This window comes from Clinocottus analis, unplaced genomic scaffold (genome assembly GCF_023055335.1).
Source record: "Clinocottus analis isolate CAN_PGR_092001 unplaced genomic scaffold, fCliAna1.0.p SCAF_16, whole genome shotgun sequence".
Lineage (NCBI taxonomy): Eukaryota > Metazoa > Chordata > Actinopteri > Perciformes > Cottidae > Clinocottus > Clinocottus analis.
Window position 1 is genome coordinate 5,059,969 of NW_027175887.1, and position 9,812 is coordinate 5,069,780.

Sequence of the window (9,812 nt, forward strand, 5' to 3'; positions counted from 1 at the left end):
AAAGCATTGAGGTAATAAACTGCATACAGTAAAAACTATATAATATAAAACTGCGGATGTAATAAAAACTAAATCTAATTTAAAATTTCTGGCTACCGACGTTCCCACACCTCTCATCCGAATCTAAATTTCCCCCGAAACTCTATGGAGTATTTTATGGTTTTCTTGTGGTTTTCGGGCTGTGAAGTTGTTGTTTTGATTCATTCTCACAGGAAGCTCTTTTCAGAGAAAACCTTCTAACTACTCGTTGCCCTTTTTGCCCTGTCATCAATAAGAAGACAGTGAAAGGTATCAACCAGCTGGTGATTACAGCCAAAAAGATATTTCCCCAGGAGTTGGTGGAGTGATGGACTCTCATTCGTCACGTGGACACGAACGAGCCCAACATTAATGCTAACGCTAACTCTGTGTCTGCTGGATGCGTCACTTAGCATCACTTGTCCAGCAAAAAGAAAAATCAATTAACGCAGGTGGAACTTCCTGAAATAAGAATCTTGTCATTCACTTAATAATCACTGCAGAGCCTTTTGAACTCTATGACCTCCCAACGTCAGAGACGTCTTTAATGAGATTAGTAAGCGCTAATGAGTCTGTCTGCTAGCAGAACAGAGAATAGCGTATTATGGGACGTAGCCTGTGACGTCACCTTAGGGAAGATTGACGCAAAAACAATACAAATTATTGCAATACGTCTCCCTTAACCCACTTCCACAACATGGAGGAGCTGACAGAAAAACAACAACGATGAAGCCGCAGGGGAAGCGGACATCGCATCGATTCAACACACAAAGCGAACAAAGAAAAAGCAGAGAAACGAAACCGCGAGAGGATGGGAAGGGGGAACGAGGGACGAGAGGGGGAGGGCGTGATGCGCACGTGTGTTTGTGCACGCGTGTGCCTGTGGATGTGTGTGTGCTTGTGCATGTGTGTGTAGGAACATGTCAGCCCCACCTGGACCGCAGTTCGGTGCTCGAACACGTGTGAGCAAGAGAAGCTGAGAGACGAGAGAAGGCAGAGAGCTAAAGTGCAGAAGTGTGGAGAACGGAAATAGCTGCAGCCCATAATTATCACCTCTTCCTGTTTGGTTGTCGCACCTCTGATCACTGCAGCCACGTCGCCCCAAAAAAAGAAGGCGCATAAGTGTGTAGATGTTTCTGAGTACAGTATATTCATTTACAGATCCCCCCTCCGCCATATTTGCACCTCGACAAGACAAGTTTGTTGAGACGCTATGTTTCAGTGCCTGTAATTCGCTTTATGTTCTTGTCACCGTGTGTGTCTGCGTGTGTGTGTGTGATGGTTGTGTGTGTGTGGAGATTATAGCTCTCCTGTTAACCACCTGGAGAGAGGCAGCCTGGTGAGAGAAGCTTAAGGAGAATTTAATCCTTTCCTTAATGTGACAGCAGCATTTTCTCTCGAAACTACCATCATTACTAAACTGTTGAGCCTTAGTGTGTGTGTGTGTGTGTGTGTGAGAGAGAGAGTGTGCGTGTGCCTGTGTGTGTTTAAGCATCCCATTTACACACATGCACACATACACGCCCCTTGAAAGCAGACATTTTGCAGGAGGATACAGTAAGTGTGACTTCACGTGTCGTCTTAAGCGCACTGTGAGCAGCCGATGTAGGTCAGGCGTATTGCAAACTGAGTCCCTGACTGTTCTCTGACTTATGCTCGAAACCAAATGCTGCCGTGGGGATTATGCAGAGACAGTGGCAAGCCACCCGCACACACACACACACACACACACACACACACACATGCACACAAACGTGCACCCCATCACACGCACACATGAAGGGCCTTTTGAATCTAGGTCAGCCGAGTGGTGGAGACAGTACTGACCTTTACTGCACACGACACGCCGCGACACACATTACCTGACAGAAACTACAGGTATGAAGGAGAAACACGTGAGGGTGGAAAAACACATGAACATTAGGTCAACTTGGGTCTCGCATGTATGTTTACCATCAACCCCAAATACACGAGATGCACCGTCCTCCACGACCTTGCCATCAATCTCTCTGTCTCCATGTGTGAACTGCAGAGGCAGCATCATATGGCCGCTGACAGCTTCCATACTTTCTCCCTCTGCTCAACAAAACTGCTGAACTCCTGCCAGAGAGAGAGAGAGAGAGAGAGAGAGAGAGAGAGAGAGAGGCACACAGAGACAGGCGTCCAGGGTTCCCATCTGTTTATGGTGATGCAGTTTTTCTTGTCAGGGTCTCTGTCAGGTTTATGTGTTTGATCTCATAAGTCGACGTGTCCATCTGCCTCTGTTTATGTCAATCTGTCTTTTGGCTGGGGAGGCGGCAGCTTCAGTGTCTCCCTGTATTGAAAATCACTCGTATGTGTATATACCGCTGCAGTTATGACGTACGTCTACGCCTCTTGTGTGTGTGTGTGTGTGTGTGTGTGTGTGTTTGTGTGTGTGTATGGTCGGTTCCACTTTAACGCTGCAATAAGCAATTCAGTTCACAGAAATCTTGTCCTCTGGCATCTAAGACGTGTGAAACGCAGCAAGACAACAAGCCCTTCTGTCCAGAGGCACTCAGCCCACAAACTAAACCACAGCTGAAAGTTTCCTCCAATCGAAATTTCATTCCAAACATTCTTGTTGACCATCCGGTGAGATTCTCCAATCAATGGACCTGGTTTCAGACCAAATGCACAAGAGCAAAGAGTTAGCCTGCGGCTCATTTCTGGAGGCAGCGGGACAAGATGTTGGCATCGGAAGCGTTCTGGTTTTTCCATTTGGAGGTCAGGTAGTATTGATCAATCATACTCGAGCAGGCTTTGGTTGGATGCAGGTAATCTCGCTGTGCGGAGCAAAAGAGGCGGAGCACATTGGCCAAAAAGCAATCTGAGAGCCCACTGGCTATCGTCCGCCGATCAGTTAGATTTGTATTGGTTTGAAATCAGCTCGTAAACAGGCAACTTGTGAGACAAGTTGGTCGTACACGTTGCCTCTCATCTCGAGTTGCTTATTGGACTGAAAACAACAAGCAGCGCGGGGACAAGGAAGTCTCGTCACGAATATCCGCTGGGCACACTGAAACCACATAAATATGGCCCGTGTGCCCCAGAGACCGATGGGCTCCAACGTGCGGTAGATTGTAGAACGAAGAGCGACACACAATCCTACAAATCAGCTCACTATAGGATGCTGTGGACTACAGCAGAGTGCAAACAACCACAGTATTCATTCGCCAAAATGGTATCCTCTCTGATTTCTTCAGCCGTGCCGATGAAATCGTGTCGGGTCAAAGTTCGTTCGACATAGATTTTGTAACTTTCTCATTCAAAACTTTGTTGAAGATGCGCTCTTCTGCTCAAGACCTTATATAACCTAAACACTTGTGATTCCATGTCTACTAGCATTGATTTCCTTCTTCAGAGCTTGCAGCTACAGCTGCGGCCACGCTGTATCGTTGACATTGTCAAGTGATTCTTCCTTTTTTCACAAGTTCAAGTTGTTTTTTTTTTACTTCTAACTTTTGGGGAAAATCAGTGTAGTGCTCGACACTATGACTCGAGAGAGAGCTCAGCCGCTCTCCTGTGGAAATAATGGCCATGCTGTGCGCACTGCGCTGTGAAAGCCCTGAGTCCGAATATAGCATTGTCATACACTGTGTGAACCTGTTAGTGGCTGGTTTGACAGCGAGTTTTGGACTCTGCTATCAAAATTTGGGTTCCTTAACTGCGGCTCCCCCCTGACGTTCCGGACAATGGAAGCAAAATCCAGTAATCAAAAATGCAAATTGGGAACAAAACAGTCACAGATGAGATCTGCAGTGCAACCATTTGCGGGACGTTCCTTACCAGAGCCCCACTGTTGAGATTCGTGACGATAAGAAATGTATATTTTTGTGCAGAAATCCAGCCTGGAGCAGTTTAAAGTTTTTTTTTTAAGAAATGGTTGCAATCCCCGAACTTTTTTTAGATTATGCAGATCTGCAGTCCTCCTGCTCTCCCTCTCCTTTCTATCGTTGTTGGAGGCACCGTCGTCTCATCAGCCATGACAGGCTCCAGTCAGAAGACGAAGGACTCTGATGCGTTGACTGACCTGCCTTCTTTTCAGTGGAACACAATTACAAGACGCCGGGAGGAGGAGAGGGGAGGAACGAACGGAAAATATCACAATGGGAAATGTTGTGGATGCGTAAGCCCTAATGTGGTGTCTTAATGTCTCGCCGTCCACAGTCCTTTCCGACGCAGCACATCTTCATCGCTCCCACGGAGAACACTGCCCCGAAACGCACACAGAAACCAAACCACATCACGATAAGAATTTGTGTTTTACCCTCAGTCTGCCCACACTCTCTGAAAACCCTGCGGCATAATCAATGAGTCAGTTATTTTCCCCCTGTATTCTCAGTCGAGCATATTAAGAGGCATTTGTGATATTCCCAAGGAGTGAAGATCAAGGCTAAGAGCTTATCCACCTCCTGTTCGGCAACCACACATTTCCCATGACAGCCGGTGGAAGGTAGAGTTTAAGTCGTATTATTCTCTCTCTGATCTCCTCTTTCTCCTGCAGGCCGAAGTTTCATGTCCTACCTACAGAGCAGCCGAGTTGTATAACTGCTATGGTTGCTAATAAAGCTCTTTCTGCTACCGCGTGGGTTGTTTTTTCTCATGCATTTCAAGCTGCATGTAAAAATGTGTTGCGCTGTGTGGGTATTAGTGCAGCATATGGGTAGAGAAGCATGCAGACAATGGGTTTTACCAACTCGTCTGTGAACGTCTTCCCATGATGTGTTTCTCCTTCTTATTTTGTGTGTGCCTGGATTCCCTATAGGTCCATACCCGCCCGTGTACGGGGAAGGGAGAGGAAAAGGTTGAGTAGCAAGGGAATGAGGTCAGCCTCACACACGTACACACACATTTACAATCTTTTTCTGGATGTATTGAGTCCAATAGACCCAGGAACATCTTCATTTCTTGTCTCGCTGCTCTCTAATGTCAACATCTGGGGTCAAACCCCCACATTGCATCCGTCCTCTTGCTTCCTCTCTTCCTCTGTCTCATCCTCCGCTCTCTCCCTGAGCCGTCCACATTTCAGACATCCTCTCAATCTCCTCTGCCTGTCTCACTCCCTCTCATCCTGACTCCACATTTAAACCTGTTTGTGGGCCACAGAGGATTCTGTTACAGGAAGTGCTGCTTAAAGATTAGAGGCTGGCACTGAAACCACACAAGGCACACACCTCGCCGCTGCCATTTCCCTCGGCTCTGAACTTCCATACAAACTCTGATCTCACTTGCTTTTTGCTGCGAGGCGGAAAGCATCACACAATCCGTCTGATGCAAACGCCTGTTGGAGTGCTCTCGGCGTGGAGCAATGCGCAAAAAGCAGTTTTACAGGGAAAGGGATGATTACAGACGCGTAGTGGAACGGAGATTTGTATCACTGTCCATCTTGCAGATTGCAGGCATTCATGCTGAAATCTTTCATTTGATCTGTGGTGGGATGTTTGTTCCCTGACTCGTCCATTTAAGACTGTAACGCACCCATTTATCATTGCACTGCTTAAGCATTGGATTGACGTTTAAAAAAAAACAAAAAAAAAACCTTAATAATTGATGCAGCAGAATTAAAGATATCTTCTTTTTCATTCGACATAGTTTTCTTGCCTCTCATTGGCTGGCGCCTGCAGGGCCGTTCTGCACACATCCACACAGATGCCCTCAGACCTTCTCACCAGTGGCCTGACTCTCATTCATCTCTCTCCTATTTGATGCCTGCCTGCTCCCCTGTGGTGCTCCCTTTGGATTTATTCGTTCCGACTGCCTTCCTGTTATTAACCTGTCGGCCTTTTTCTGACCATTGCCTCAAGTAAAAACCCATAATCCCACTGCACCTGCCTGCCCTGCTTCATGTAAATGATGCAGGCTGTTTGTCTGCATGCGAGTCCTCCTCCCTTTGTTGAAAGAACTCGAGTCAAACGTTGAATATTTCCCTTTGCAGAAGCTGCAGACACACTGCGCCACTGGATTGTCTATTTCTGGTGCATTCACCTTCATTTATATCTCATTCATTATTCATCTCTTTACCTTTATTCTCTCTCCTATTTCCTCATAACAACCTGTTCTGTCTCATTCGCCTTCTTCTTCTTCTTCTTCTTCTCTCTCTACATCCACCATCTACTTGTGTTAACTCACACGTTCACAGCTAACACCTGCAGAGTCCAACACTTCAACAACTCACTGAGAGGATTTTATAAAGAGGTAAAATAACATGGAAAATAAAAAATAAATGGGCTGAGGTTGCAGTGACGAGAGAGAAAAGAGACAAATGCCATTACTTCTTCCAAGGCTACATCTTTCCCACTCGTAACAAGAAACTGTGAAGCTTCACACACACATGGATCAAAAGCTTCTCCTCGCATAAAACCACAGGTGGTTTCGTGTGAGATGATACTTAACATTTTGTTGACACTATAACAAATTTCCAAAAACACTTGTTCTCATTACCGGGTCTGGATGACAGCTTGGAAAGCTTTGCAAGTCCTCAGACGCCAAATTATTCTTTTCTCTTCCGCTACTCCTTTTTTTTTTTGTTTGAGCACAACTGTAGATGATCACAGCTGATGTTAACAGATAGTGCGTCCTCAAAAGTCCTGCTCACGGGTACAGCCTCTTCAAATCCTTTTGTCGGAGATAAGACGAGAACAGTTGGTTTGGGAGGGGAAAGGGCGCCGGCAGGGCCGCCGCCGCCGCCGTGACACATGTTCATGCCAGAGGGAGCGCGCTGAAATCACGCGACAGGAAACTGAGTTATTGTTGAGAAGATCGTCTAATTACAGAAACTGTGAGGGTCTTATGTGTAGAGATCTTACACACACACACACACACACACACACACACGCACAGTGATTTATCTGTTTGTGCCTTGTCAGCCTTTCTTTAACTTAATGCATGGCTGTGCTTAAATCCTCATAATGAACAATCAGGTCAGTGAGTGCTGCATGTATCATTGTCAAGCAGTTCGAGGACACAGAGAGTAAAACATTGTGGGTTTAGACTCGATGTGCACAATGTGTGTAGCTCGCCAAGTCACGTGTCTATACAGCAGCAAATGTTTTGAGACGTAGGAAGGAAAAACGTAATGCCAACTGGTTGTATATCACCATGTTGAGGAAATGTTGTCAGTTATGTCTGACTGGTCTAAATATGTTCATATTGAACGTATCAGAAACATGTTCACAACATATTCCTATCCAATCTTTTCATATATTTGTTGTGTATGATGAGCAGGTTTTAGGAGTGACAGGTGGATATCCGCAAAAGGTTTTATTTATGCAAAAATGATGGATATGGAATATCTGGACCCATAAAAGAGATCAACTAATCTGTGTTAACTCAACATGAAACTGAATAAAACTGACTTATCAAACTGAATACAATGGGAAACTAATGGCTGACGAAACCATACAAAGACAATCAGGACCACCAAAACTACACATACAAAATAAGAACATAACAATTAGTCTATCTAATAAATATTGAATTAATACGGTTAAATAAATCTCTGAGCATTAACTCTGCATTATAGTGTATCTCTCCAGCTACAAGGACTGTTTGAATAATCGTGTTATCGTCATGAAGTTCATTCTTGAGATTTCTGCAGAGGTAAAACACTAGTATGTTACTGGGTGAGAGGAAATTAAGATGCATCAATGCATGATTTCATTTCCGCCAAGCAAAACCCGTTCAGAGTGAATATCCTTTATAAGGATGCAGCCCAACTCCATATCATGGCATCTGTGCACAGGCTGGTGGTAATAATGTGAAGCAGAGTTTAATGTGAGCAAAGTTGGAGAGGCTCTACTTGAGCATGGAGGAACCTTCAAATTGACAAATTGGATGCATTTGGAATGTTCTCAGTTAACTGTAAAACCCAATAAATTAAATTTACATCACTTTTAAACCTTTGAGGGGATGAAAAGTTTCAAACCAAATTAGCTGGAATTCCATCCAGAAGTTGCTGAGACGTTTCACCTTCAAGCTCTGATGTAAATTAGCCGGGTCAGGTCAAAATGCCAGAAATAACAATTATTTTTACATTACATTACATTACATGTCATTTAGCTGACGCTTTTATCCAAAGCGACTTACAATAAGTGCATTCAACCATATTTTTTACAATCAACACTTCAAATGATGCAGGCACTTGCAAATGACACGGGGGTACAACATGTAAACCATACTTTGGTGTTTCATTTACCTGGCAGCTCAAAATGTCTAAAAAGTCATGAGGGAGCCACATCGTCGCACAAGCCGACCTGTTCCCTTATTGCAGTGAACATGTTGCACTGTAGTTTGGTTTGAGTTAATCCTGCCGTCCTAAATACTCACAAGTGCCCCATGAAAATAGTCTCCAACAAATACACTTTTTACTCCTGTTTGTGGAACATTTTAGGACATGACTTTACAGCCTTTTCATTAAAAAAGTGAATCTATCACAAGCACGTCTTCAGCGGGAACCGATGGGCCTGCTGAGCGCCGCAGACAGACGGAGGAAGTCAGAAAATATGGAGCGATGGACTAATGCATTGTTAGTGTTGGTCTTTTTATGGGATTTGTTGGTAATAACTAAACCATAGAATATTTGCAGCCTTATCCTCTAAGACAAAATGTGCTGACCATGCAGACTCATAATCGTTCTCTCAGTCCAAATACTTCACCCCCAATTTTGGCTCCAGCTCAGTCGAGAATAGTTGTGTTTTTTTGGTGTCAAAGTCAGCGCCGCTGATGGGAATGGAGGATCATATTACACAGATGTTTAACATTTTGTTGATTCCGTTGTGTTGACTGCAACAGAGATTTGAATGGCAGTAACGACAATGGGGGTCTCTCCTGTGCGAGCAGTGTTTACCTCTTTAGCCCAGGAGGTACAATAGGGACAGCGGAAAGCCCCAGTGCTGTCTGTATCATTTGCCTGCACATAATTGATTCCTACATGCGTCAGCAGAGAGAGGGATGTGTGCCAGGCAGCGTGTTGTTTAGCAGACAGCGTCAGGCCGACCGCACACACCTACAGCAGAGTGTGCGAGTGCGGAGCTGGCGGTGATGCTGAGAATCAGCACGCGACTCCGGCTGTTTGCATTCAGTCCCAAGTGACCGATAGCAGGATGTCGCAGAGGTTTTGATTTTTGGGAATCATTACGAACAATAACAGAAGGTTATTTGCTTGAGCGCTGTCTTGGATTCCCACCGATTGTCACTGCAGTAAAACCAGTATTTTCTTCGATGTTAATTCTCTGCTTCGATACTTCAATATGCTGTTTGAAGCCACTAACAGTTTCGCCTCAAAAGCGTTTCCCCTCCCTCTCTCTCTCTCTCTCTCTCTCTCTCTCTCTCTCTCTCTCTCCCTCTCTCTCTCTCTCTCTCTCTCTCTCTCTCTCTCTCTCTCTCTCTGTCTCTCTCTCTCTCTCTCTCTCTCTCTCTCTCTCTCTCTCTCTCTCCTCTCTCTCTCTCTCTCTCTCTCTCTCTCTCTCTCTCTCTCTCTCTCTCTCTCTCTCCTCTCTCTCTATCCTCCTGATTACAGCCACAGCTTCAAAATATTGCAAATACTGGCGTGAAAACCGCTGCTGTCATGCTCTAAATTAGGGAGGTTTGTGCCGACAAGGAGAGAATTGGAAGTGGGTGAATACACGTTTCCACACATTTCTTGTACCTCTTTTTGATTAATAAGAAACTATATGCGACGGATTGCCGTGAAATGCGTCACAAAATATGATTCGGCTCGCTCCCATCTAGACTTGCTGGGTGTCGAGATATGTTGTGCTTCCGGGAGGCAGTTT